The sequence below is a fragment of the Alligator mississippiensis genome, chromosome 3 (genome assembly GCF_030867095.1).
Source record: "Alligator mississippiensis isolate rAllMis1 chromosome 3, rAllMis1, whole genome shotgun sequence".
Taxonomy (NCBI): Eukaryota; Metazoa; Chordata; order Crocodylia; family Alligatoridae; genus Alligator; species Alligator mississippiensis.
Genome location: NC_081826.1, coordinates 271,566,698 through 271,580,267, shown reverse-complemented (window position 1 = coordinate 271,580,267; position 13,570 = coordinate 271,566,698). Strand labels below are relative to the sequence as shown.

General features: G+C 39.5%; 1 long non-coding RNA gene across 1 annotated transcript in view; it reads right to left on the bottom strand.

The window, feature by feature from the left end:
• The window catches only part of LOC109285322 (uncharacterized), a 45,429-nt gene that overhangs the window by 30,059 nt on the left and 1,800 nt on the right, over positions 1-13,570 (bottom strand). The gene's annotated exons all lie outside the window — the stretch shown is intronic.

Genomic DNA, 13,570 nt, shown 5'->3' with positions numbered 1-13,570 from the left:
CCTGCTACCTTGTAAACACCAAGGTTGATTTGATGGATGAGTGTAGAGTGAAAGGAAATACAGTCAGGACATCTCTACCCTTAGGTTGTTCACTATTAACTTAGTATCCACTTGGGCAACATCAGTAGGGATTACAGTTTAAGGCAGAACTATTTCAGCTGCCTTATGCTGTGTTGGAGACCAAGCCAATTAAGCCAATTCCTATTTCATCTTGCACTGGCACTAGTGTGCCCAAAGTCATAGGCACTGATGCCAGGGCAAGAATAATTTATCTGAGAGAAAATAGATTTAAAAAAATTAAAGGAAAGGAGATGGTATGAAGATGGATGGAGCAAACAGGTCTGCATTCAAACGATTTGGGTCTGAGACCATATCTTGAACCTTCCTTTCATCAGGGCCACATGGACAGGACTCTTTTGCTATAATGCAAGTCACTGAAGTGGTAAGGGGAATACCACATCTCCTCTTCAAGCCAGAGGTTCCTGCTTCCTCAGATCATAGTTCCAGTCCATGGGCTGGCTCATGTCTGCCCAGGAAAGGAACTGTAGGATGTTATGGTTGAGGGTAGATGGCCCTGCATTTACCACAGTAGAATTGTCTGTGCCGCTCCCACCCTAGCGTAGGGCTCCATGGACAGGGGTGGCATAAACCAATAAGTATTATTGACACTGAGATTGATTCTGAGAACCAAGAAAAGCTCAAAGAGACAGTGCAAACAAAATTAAATACTCACAATATCAGAATATCTAAATGTTTAACAACAAATTCAAAAACAAAATATAGAAAATATATAATGACTAAACAGTACAGATAAGGCATATCAAGCAAATGATTTGAATTATAACATGCACATTTATCTCAAGGTATAGCAACCTTTCAATATTTGAAAGCAGTTTAATCTTAAAACGTCTCAGTTCTAAAGTTTTAATAAGCCTCTGATAGTGGCCAGCCTATTAGGAAAAGGACCTTTTTACATAGGTTTCAAATTAAGTTTTAAAACAGCTCTTAAATTAGTTCATCTGCAGATGGGCTATTCAGCAAGAACTAATTAGTTCAAGGCTGAAAAGATTCTGAGATGAACCCATATTTTATATTGTACAGCTTAGCTAAAATATTCAAAAGCGTACTAAATAAGGTTAAAAAAAAAATCAAAGTGTTCCTTATAAGTGCTACTCTAAGTAATATTCATATGCTTATTATTATCCCATATAAAAGATAGATCTTGCCTAAAATTAGCCTTGTCTAACCACTAAATGTACTTTAAGTGACCTTAGCAAAACCTCTAAATCTATTTTTCCCATTCCATCTTTCTTGAATTTTCTAAAATGGCTCACACTTTGTGACATTCTCTGACCTGATCATTTTGTTTGACTCTTCTTCACTTACCCAAACTTTGGTCAGGCAAGTGCTATGCCTTATCACTATTAAGCAACTTAAGGCCTACTATAGCCTACAGTATACTCAAGCGATCTACTGAAGGCATTATCTGCACGCACTAGTCTTCTGGGTGATAAAGCTGCCTGCAGGTTACCAGCCTGCTCCACAAGCCCACTACTGGAGAGTCAGGGACTTTCAAACAAAATCCTTTGAAACAGTGGGCCCTCCTCAGACACTTTTCTGTCCCAGAGTAGAGAGTCTCCTAAGCTTATATTATTATTATTATTATTATTATTATTATTTAATCCCTTAGCTCAGAACCCCACATCTGCTGAACTTACTGCATTTTCTGACACAGAGAACATATTAGACAGGAAAGAAGGGAAAAGGGAAAACAACAGTAGAACAAGAATATTAGTAAAAAAACATGCAGTACTAGGATAGTAATTATTATTTATGTTCCTTCTTTTTATTCTGCTTCTCTAATGTCATCCTGCTTTACTTTATACTTGGAGAAGAGATAAAAATTGCTTATTCTATGGATTCTATTATTAGAAAACAGGACAGTATTGTGGCATTAAGGTCCTCACATGGGATCACCCATGAGGAATTCAAGGATGGATTATGTTTTTCTTCATGAGAACCTAGTGGAGCCAGTGAGTCATTCAGTCATATTGTCCTCTGAGCTAGAGTTATGGCCCCCCATCCATCCCCTGCCCCTCTCCACTTGCTGTAGGATGATAGGCATGTGCCTGAACTTAAATTGTTCTTCATTCTGGTGTGAGGCACGTAAGATTGGAGAAGGCTTCTTGAACCCTCTCATCTGAAGTCAGTGGGAAAAGCTGGATACTCAGCATTTTTGAAAACCAAACTTTTGTATTTCAGTGCCTTAAAATGGGATTAGGCACCTTGTTCTGAATTCCTGGCCATACGTTCACAGACTGTTATTCATTTATGAGCTTTTGGACATCCATCAGATATTCTTGAAAATGTCTGTAACTCCCCCAAATTTAAAAAAAAGCATCAAATCTATCAATTTATTCTGGAAGTTAGTTTGTTCCTCACTATCCAGTGATCACCTCTTTAAAAAGCTTCAGCTATCTAGCTGGGGAACAGAAACCATGTCTTGTGATACAAATGAATAACCACATAGCATTGAACTGCAAGCAGTTAATAGTCAAATCAAACAGGTAACATTGGTAAAAAATATTTTCCAATGATTGGTGCGTTCTTATTGAGATCTTATTGAGAGAGTCACCAGATGGCACTATTACAAATAGCAATGCAAGTTCTTTTTGAATGAATGTATAAAATGTTGATCTTAGAGAAATGCTATCAGTTGTGGTGCCATCTGTATCAACAATAAAGGCAAAACTGTGGTCTGAAAAAGAGGGCTATGTGAAGTTGCACTGAGTTGCTCAGTAAAGTTGGTTGTTCCTATTCATTTAGAACCTGATAAAACTTCTAAAGTTAATGTCAGTCTTTCCATTGACTGCAGTGGAAGTTGAACTGACTCCTTTGTCAGGTCTGTTTACCTGTTGTCAGACAAGAAATTGGTAGAACTACCACTGCTGTTACAAAAAACAGGAGGAAAAATCAGAACCAGCTTGCAAGCTAGTTCCTAACCAACCCTCCCTCCTCCCAAAAGAACTAACAACACAATGGATGTTATTCATAACAACCAATTTGACCATTTCTGTTTGAGACTTTGCATGAAGACTGTAAGATCACACACCTGGTGTTTTATTGTGCCTTGCATCCCACCAGTAAAATTTGAAATACTGCCTACATTGAACTGTTTGGTATGGCCAGCCTTCATGACCATAGAAGATCCAACAGCCATTGAGCTTCATCTGGGTGGTCAGTCAGATAGTGAGAGAAGGTTCATGCTTGATGAGTTTCTATAATTATAATTTTAGCCTGTGATGTCAATGTCTTAGAAGCATCTGTACATACGGTGCCAACCTGCCCTGCCTCATACACAGGCACCTCACCTTTTACCTTGAAGTTCTGCTTCTGTGCATGTCTCTGAATCACCTCAGTATGAACATAGCTCAACAGCTTAGTCTCTAGCTCACACATCAGCCTGAATGAAACTAGAACTATGCCCCATGTTAGTCCCCTGATGGTGTTAATCCTATAGATGCCTTCAGAACAGCTTTGCATACACCCAGAGACTCCTAAAGACTTCAGTAGTGGCAGCTATAGAATTAGGACTGTGCCCCCTTTGGTACCCTAGTGGTCAGAGTACTCAGCCAGGATTCAGGCCCACATCAACCTGTGAAGTACCCCAGGCATCAGGCTATGTTAGGCCCGCAATAACAAGAAGATGAAACCACGTCTTTAAAGGAAATGTTAGTTTTAGCTATGCTTGTATCAGTCTAAATATACATATGTATCATAAAACATATTGAGCTAGATCCTGGCCCTTGCTATGGTCTTTATATATTGTGCCAAAGATGCACAGGAACTATACTAACATGCCAAGCAAATGTTCCTCCAGCATGCAAGAAAATATTAGCACCCTAGCAGGTGCTAAGACACCTGCACAGCATAAGGGGTATAGCAGTGGTGTACTCTGGTGATATGTAGCTGGCAAAATAACCCTTTCTGGGGCATTAAAGCCAGCATGTCAGACCAATCTTCTGCCCATATGATAGGAAAAAACACTAAGGTAGACTATTCCCCTTCACCCCCCAACAAATTACACTCCAACTAACATTGAGTAGAGGTCATCTATACCTGAAGACAGAAATTACTATCAACCCCCCCCCCCCCCATTATTGTTTTTTAAACTTGGTTTAAAATTTATAAACATATGGGGGAAAAAAACTAAAATCAAAACCAAAAAGCAACCTTCATATAGGCCTGCCATTTGTCCATGTTGTTTTCTAGATCCTAAGCATTTAGAAAGTCTCTCTCCCACCCTTTCTTTCTTTCACTTGGAAAGCTGTAAACAAAAATACGCATTTCAGTTACATAAACCAATATAGTTCTAGCATATACAAGGCAGCAGAGTTGATGTATTTGTACTGAAATTCCATTCAGCTCTGTAACACAAACAATAGCATCAATCAATCAATGGCAATTCCAGCCTCAATCCTGGGACTATTCATGGCAGTAATTTTAGAATTTGGTCCTAAAATGGATCTCTTGTATTTGTGCAAATTGTGCAATGGCTCCATTCTAGGAACTAAGGATCTTCCCCCTTTCCTTTGCTGATTCAGTTGTACATTAACATTTCACAAAACAAGCAAAGGAATAATACTCAAAACAAATTGCTTGACCATTTCTGTTAAGGAGTTTGACTGAAGACCTCTGCATTAAGTGAAACAAGGGTGACATCTTCAATATTCATCATTTTATTCTCATCAATAAATTGCTATGATTTTAAGTTAGTTTTGCAACCTTAATGTTATATCATCACACTCTTTTGTCTGTGAATGTAATAGCTGTATTAATGGAATTTTTTTTAAATAGAAGAGAGCTTCTTTTTGAAAGCCTACAATTAATCAGTTAAAGATCTAGCAGCAAAGTCATAATTTATTGATGGCTGCGTGCAGGACACTGAAATGGTAGTATTAGTGAGTTGGTAGATTTATGTAGCATTGCATGCATGATATTCAAGGACACTGCCATCCTTTTTTCTTCCTGTTTCCATTACAACTATATCTAGTGGTATATAAAACCTTCTAAAACAATATTGAATGAGAGATTGTCTTAAAATATACATATGTATAATAGAAATACATATGCTCATGGTATTTGAGAAGTTCTCAAACTTGTTGGAGCTGGCACATTAGTTGTGTATTTGATTTAGTTTGCTTAAATGGACAAAGCTAATCTAAAATGTAACTACAAATAAACTCTACTTGCTGCATAAGACTTGGTTATTGCATCTACCTATATGTTAGGAGAATGAAACAGTGGTTCTCAATAGCACTATATAATATTATTTTTATATCCATTATACATTCCATGTGATTATTGCTCTTTGTAATACCAAGTGACAGGCTTTATTTTTTTCACATATACATGCATTTACCCCCACCCAAATCAGCTCCCTAAAACTGGGGTGTGTTTACTGAGCAGGGAAACTGATCTTCTGCCCAGGATGGAACCATCTTGCTTGGATTCAAGCTCTACTGTGCAGGAGCTGTGGTATTACTATTCAGGCAGCTGAGAAAGTCAGTTGCTTTAGTGGTTCGTTATTTTTTACTCCACAGTTGTTAGCAGTCATCACTCCTTAATAGTCTTGATATTCTGCTAATCAACCTAACCTTTCTTAGGGCAATCCTGCTGCCTGCTAGCTGCTGTTGATCTCTCTTCTCCTATTTCACAGCCAACCCTGAAGACTATTTAGCTCTTTTCAAAATCATAGATCCACCAATGAAAACCATTCAGCAGCAACTGCTAAATGTTGAGCTTTAGTTAAGTAGGATGAGTCATCTGAACATTAGGCTCTGACCCTGCTCTATGCAGCCATAACTCTGGAAAAATCTTTTCTTCTTCATTCTGTCTTTCAAAATCAAGGTGTGTCTTATATTCTGGGCTGTGCTATATGTGAGAAAAGATGGTGTGATATTTGTGAAGGTAACTTTTACACACCACTGTTATTTCTTGACCCTTCTATCCTTCCCTATCTTGTTTTTATATCAAAGATTGAATGAAGATACCATGAAATAATTCATAAAGTTATACTTCATATTTGTGATATATTTAAGTCTAAGCATTCCATTTTCAACAGTATTTTGACTGTCTCTGAGTAATTTTCAGTGCTCTTTCTTTTCTGTAAAACCACTTTTGTTAATTGTCAGAACAAACTGGATTTGTCTTAAGTACAATTTTATGTAGCTATTATAAATTTTGTTTTGGTAGCCAGACAGTTTAAAATACATTCAGCAAGTACTTGAAGGGAACTCTAATGACTGCATAGTGACTTTTTTGAAAAAGACTCACAACTCATGAAGTAATTGTATAAGAGAGGGGAAAAAAATATCAAGGGTTTTATCTTATAACCAAAAGTCCCTCAAAGTCCTAACTGAAAAGTTGCAACAGTTCAGGAGAACCACCCATCTGAAGAAAAGTTGTGATATCCAGCTCAACCTCTATGACATAGGTATCCAGTGAAACTTTTATAAAGAACCTGATCCAATGTGAATAAATGACACATATCTGTAGAACCATTGTCATCAATGGGACCATTCATAGAAACATTTGGAAGTCTTCAGGGTAAGGATTTTCAAGCTTAGACCCTGAATGAGATTTTGATACAAAACTGGCCTTAACAATACCTTACTAAGTATTAATAATACACATCCAACCATGCAATTATCTCTACTGTAATCTCTTTGAATGCAAATAACTCATAGGAGTGAAGGTTGACAGAACCTGAATTTGAGCCAGATTTACAAATGAGGCTGAAGGTCCAAGAGAACGTTACTTGATTTCTGACTGACTTTTGATGGCCACCAAGCAAAATTCAGCTGTTTTGCAGTTTTGCCACTGAAACCAGGAACAACTTTTCAGTTCCAGCTTAGTTTCTGTTTGAATCTAGGGGTTCACAGGAGAGCAGTAGTGCTTCAAACCGGAATAAACCAACTGCATCCTCTCAAAAAAAGCAGTTGTTCATGCAGACTTCTTTCAATCAAATCAATGGCTTTCAGACAGCCTTGCTGGAATTCGTCCTTATTGTCTCATTTTTAGACATGTTGAACCTGATTCTCCTCTTGCATACTCCAGTGTAGATTGGAAGTAGCTCCAAAGAAATCAATTGAGTTCTGCTGGAGTAAAGTCATTATAAGTAAGGATAATCAGATCATCTGTATAACTGGGCCCTTTTGCCTTCATTTGTGGTTAGATGCTGCTTAGTTCTAATATGTTTTCTTCTGGATGGTAGAGGCAGCTCAGTGTTGAGATAAAAACAATCAATAGGAGTTCCTGCCAGAGGAGTTCCAGAAACTGCTTGCTGTTACAGAGATGTACTGATTCCATTTATCAGTAAAAACTAATGGATGCTAAAAACTTAAGGCCAAATCTTGATCTCTGTAACAAGGAGGAACTCCATGCCCTTGTGAGCAGGGTAGGAGCTAAACCGAACAGATGCCATATAGTGCCTACTTGCTAGAGGTTCATGCTACTGCTTTTCAAAACAAACAAACAAAAAAAAATCCAGCAGGATGGATTTCCCTGCTCACTAGTACACAGCTGGTTCTGCTCTGCTCTTCTCCTTCTTTCATCCCCTAGCAGGGCTTCAAAAAGCAAAAAGCAGCATTTCACCCAAAGTTGCTAAAAGTAGTACTTTGTAATCACAACACAATGTGAGAATTCTTATAAATCAAGCAAAGATAATGAAGGATTTGTTTGAAAAAGCTATAAAGCACAAGACTAACTTTAAGCTCATAGTATTCCCATTGATTTCAGTGGAACAACTTGTGTGCTTAAAAGCAAGCACATGCTTAAGCGCTTTGTAGAAAGTGGGTCTAAGTATGTAAGTGTGTAGTTGCACAACAACCTAAGACCCTAAGGTTATTTACAAATATGGACAAGAAATGGGGAGAAATGGATAGTCAAGACATTTTTTACCCACTTGCTAATTAACATGCACAGCTGTGAAGCTTAGATTTAGGGTTGTTGCTAAATAAAAGCAAAATTATGTTCTGCTGTGATTACTGCTCAATTATTAAAGTTAATGCCAAAGCATAACATTGTAGCAGTTGCTATATAAATGTGAATTTGTAATGAACTTATCCCCCCCCCCACCCCCCGATTTAAAAATTGAAAAGTTAGTGCTGGTTAGTGCCTAAATGTGTAATGTCTGTCGTTAACTTTGTGACACTGGGCCCTACATAACTTTGGTCCATTTTAAATCACCAGTAGAGCTGAGCCCAAAGCTTAGAGAATATTTGTGTGTGCCCACCTCAACATAATAATTGCCTACCAGACACAAAGGTGCTTCAGGCCTCATCAATTCCAGCCCAGGCCTGTAGCCATAACACACAAGAGCCTAGTTCTGAGTACTGGTAAAACTTGAACTCATAACATTTAATAGCTACATAAAGCACTTTGGTCAGGTACAGACATTACACTTTTACTGGTATAAGTGATTGAAAACTGGTTTATACCTGTAACAGAAGTTCAGCACACAGACTGATGTAAAAATGGCAGAGAATGGCCTCAGATTTGTTTCCCCCCTCTCCCCTGGTTCTCTCCCACCAAAGGGAGAGTTTGTGTTCTGTTCACTACCCATCTAAACTACACCGCTTACAGGAAACCACACAACTTGGATCGATTCTGCCGCAGGCTTTTTGAATGTCTGAACCTAGCCTTAAAGATACTCTATTGAAAGGCAACACATGAATGCAAGTATTATCCATTACAGCCTATAATTACAGCATTGTTACAAAGCAAATAACAAAGTTTAAAAATCTTTCTTTAACAATTGTTCCATGTGAACATTTTCACCATAGTGTACCTTGTAACCAAGACACATTACTTTTCTTGTGACATTTGTGAGGATAGTCTTTTGCTAGAACCTGGGATTTATAGGGCGAATTACTGTAGATGCAGAGTTCAGTTGTCCTCAGGAAAGCTACACTAGGGCTGACTTAAGATTTATCTCATGGATTGTAAGGCCAGGAAGCACTATTATGTTAATCTATTCCAATTTCTTGCCATAGCATTTCACCCAATAATTACTGCAGTAAACAGATTCTTTCACCTTACCATGTAAGTGAATATTATGGAACCCAATGAATTCAATGACTGTAGAGCAGTATTTGTGTTGCAGCCTAAATAAATATACAGGATGCTTCAAATAAATAAGCATCCTCAATTGCCTTTGAAAATCCAATTATAACAAAATATAGTAACAAATAAAAAACTCTTTAACTTGCCACACATGGGTGGGAGACAGCAAAGAGCAACATGTGGTGCTGGCATTAGGGTTTCTAATGTCACACAGCAAATCAATTTCTAAATAAAAAAAAGTAATTTTAGGTTAAAAAAAATCTGATAAGAGTTCCCCATCTGCCATGTGCCACAGTTGACAGCTGCTTCCTTTTGCATAGCTAAGATCAACCTGACCTTAGCCAATCAGTCTGTGTGTGGGGTATATGTGCATTGTTGAACATATTACTAGAGAAGTATTAAGACTTGGCAGAATTTTCTGTTCTTTCCCTTCTGTCTTTTGCTCTGATTAATACGTATCCCTTTCTGTACTGTTCCTGTCTGTCTCATATTTCTTCTCCTTAGTAGACGCCTTTTAAAAGTAGTTTGATTCTGGCTATCGTTGACCTTTTACGGGGTAGTGCTGACTCACATCAAGCTTTTATAGGGTTGTTAGATTCTACACATGTGTAGATGGGACTACTTTTTGACCTACAGAGGAGGGCTTTTTTCTGAAACAACAACATTTTATTTAAAAAAGAAAACATGCCCTTGTTTAGGGAAAAAATGCTGTGCAAATCCAAGCCTAGCAAATAAGTGTTTATGCTTACATTCTAGCATGTGTGTTAAGACTGTTTGTAGAAAAAAACTCAAACAGAAAATACTTTTTAAAGGAGGGAGATGGAGAAACTTGCACAGTTTAGTGCCAGAAAAAAAAAACAACCAGAAAAACAGAAAAAATCAGGATTTGTTACAACTTCAATGCCAAACCTAAACACAAACACTGTCTCCCAGACGCTGGCCTTCTCTCTTCAATTTCTTGATCTGTTTCTCTCTTCCCCCTCTTCATGCCTCTGTCTGTCATCTTAATCCTTTATTTCACCCCTCACCATCTGTTTCTCCCTTTCTTTCTTATATTCTCATTTCTCTGTAGAATTGGGGTCGTTTTTAAAAAGCATTTGCTTCACCTCATCCCCTTCCTGATTCTACTTATTTCACTTCCTCCCTTTCTCTTTTGTTAGCATCACTTAGTTTCATCTTTTATTCTTCCTTCATTCCCCTTTCTTAAGCTCTCGTTTTCTGTACCTTGTTCTTTTTCCAATCAAACAACCTTCTCACCCCAAAATACACCTGGAAGTGGCCCTCCGGTCATGCCTATCCTTCTTTGAGGGCCTCCATTCAGTCAGGCAATCCCAGCTACCGTGAGAATGACACATCTTGGCCACATTAGCAGCCTCTTTGCTTCATTGTCTAGAACTAATTAGAAGACACAGGCCATTGGAAACATCATCAAGTACCATTTTCGGTATATTTACTTTGCCATCACAATGCTAAAGTACATTTAACTGACCAGACCCACAAAACAAGTCTTATTTTTTTTGTACTTTTCTGGAGGCCAACAAGCAGGATTTACAATGCTAATAATTCATACTGATGAATATACCAATTGGTTCCAAAAGAGAGTTCATAAAGACTTCATGTAGCTCCAAACCTGAAGTTCAGGTATGCGGTAGGCACATAAATAGAATAGGGACATAAACATTCCTGATATACAAAAACAACATAAGCTTGCGATTGATTACATATGTAAAATATATGATACACAAAGTTTCCTGAGACATAGTATTCACCCTAACAGTGAGTGTTTATATGAGGAAACATGAGAAGTTTGCAACAGGTCTTGAGAAGTTACAAATAACTAGGTGTGTGCAAATATACATAGAAAGACAATAAATGATGATGGACAGCTTGAGGTCCTGCTACACTTATCCACGACGCAGTTATATCCATAAACTGAGGCTAGATAGGGAATTCAGAGTAGCACAAAGAAAGCCACAAGTAGCTATAATAATGATTATACACTCCAGATGAATGGTATAAATGTTTAACACATGTACTGGCTGTATGTATTGCATTAATACTCTTATTCTCTTGCTATCTATGCACGTACATATATAACACAATATGGTGGTATGATTCACCTTTCATCTTCTTAAGTAATGGATGGCCTATGTCCTCAAAGGGGGGCGGGAGGGGTGGGGGGACGGGAAGGATGTGAAACCATGAGTATGTCGTGTGTGTTCATTTTCAGTGTATGATTTATGATTTATTGATGGCTTTTATTTGTCCCTCTTCAAAACAGAGGCCACAGAACACTGGGCAGTCCAGAAAGCTATATGTGTCTTTATTTGCACAAATTAGATGGGATGACATGAAGGGCCACTGTCTCTTGCTCATTCTTATACATAACAAGCTGATCCCATTGCCTTGCGTCAGGATTTTTAGGTGAACTCAACAAAATAGAGACCTACCCAACACAACTTGGCACTTCCCTGTGTACAGTTTAGAAATCTGGCTTCTCGCATTATTATGCCCATCCCCAAGGATACTTCTTTTTAGGCGAGTATAACCCCCCCCCCCCCCCATTTTGGGTTTTTTTTTTTAGGGTGAGTATAAAAACACTTTGTTTTATGCTGGATATGCATAAAATACCCCCACCCCCTTCAGTGTAACTATTTATGTACTTATATGTACTTAACTCTTTATGTATTTATATACTAAGGATAAACAACCTCTAGCTGTTTCAGGTTCAAACCTGCTCTCCCTTAAGCTTCTGCCTAACACCCCTCTGGGCACTGGTATTGCCAGATGTGTGTTTCTACCTTCTAAGTAGCCAATTTAAAAGGGCAGCAGTTATATATATTTATGGCATGAACGCATCTAATTATTTTTGTTTTGTCTAGCAGGTATGGGGATAAATGTATGCGTTTTTTATATATATATAAATATAAATCGAGAGTAGGTATGTTTTAGGTTAGAAGTGCTAATATTAATTTAGTTTTGGATGCAATAAATATCCCCCTCTAATGAGCGCAGCCTACTGATGTACCCTATGTCAGGTTTAAAGCAGTATAACAGATCAACACCTGTCAGTCAAACATCCCATAACCAATCACCAAACTGTTGTTTTTTTTCCTTTGGTGTCAGGCATAAATCTATTCCTCGCCTTATTTGCTGTCGGGTTTTTAATCGTCTTTTAAGGTTAAAACTCATTACCGTGTTAACATTTTTCCTAGATAGAAATACACGTTGTAGCCAGGCCAGTAGCACGGAGGACCGGGGCATGGTGCGGTCTAAAGCGAATCCGAAAGTGCCGCCTTCTGCAAGGACACTGTCTCGGAGCTTTGGGGAGCCCCGAAGTACTTCGGCGTCTCAAGGCTTCAAGCGGAGGCATCATTTGCTGAATGAAACAGCTGTGTGCGCCGCGGCTGGTGTACATGGCAGGAATGGGAGATTTCAGACGCTTGGAAAATAGACCCTCCATTTTAGCAAAATCTGAAACTCTCTCGCATCTCTAATAAAAATATTGCGTTGAGGGCTAACAAGGTAGTATGTTTTAGCTTTCAAAACCCTGTCCCTGTGGTTCATTGTCTAGAAAGAATTATTCCCACCAGGCACGTCTAGGCTATTCCGAGGACACCCCGTTTCCCCCACGCTGCCCGCCAGGGATTTTTGCCCCCCCCTCCCCAACAGCCCCCAAATGCTCCCTGCGGTAACAACTGCAACATGCTTTTAAAGCGACAGGACTCTGATGCCTCCTTGTTTCTGGGGACAGCACAAGGACGCAAATTAGCCCTTTGAAAGAGGACATTTTGCCTTAAAAACCAAGGCGGGGTGTTTGTTTCCCCCCATCTTCCTCCCCCAGGCTGCTGTTGTGAAGTGCATTTCGGTCCTGGAGCGCGTACAAGCAGAAAGGTCCGCCTGACTCGGGGCCTTGGCTGCAAAACTAACTTTGATCTCCTGCGGGTCAGACTGGAGACTGCAGCCCCCGTCCCCGAAGCCCCTCTCAAGTGCAGGGGATGTGCCTGGCTGGGGATGCTGCTGCTGCACTTGAAGAAGTGACCGCTCTGTAAACAGCACTTAGCTGCCTAATGCAGGGGGCTGTAGTGATGAAGCGTGTTTTAAATAGAGCTGGACATGTTTACACACCGGGGCTGGTGTCCTCCCCCACACCCTGGAGAAAATGCTGGATGAGACAAAGTTGTCCCTGTTGGATCCCTTCCCTCGGCCCAGCGGTTTAACAAGCCGAGAGGTGGTTTCAGAGTATTTATTGTTAGGCAAGGAGGCCATCGGCTTGAGTTGATGGGTCTCCTCGTGCCAGGGACCCACTTCCTAACTCTCCCCTTCGCGGTGTATTTCAGGGGCCCGATCCCTTGATCCGCCGCGCCGCGGGCCCCGATGGGAGTCTCGGTCTGCGCATCGGGCCCTAGCATCAGACAGCCGCGCTCCGACTCCCACCCCCGCC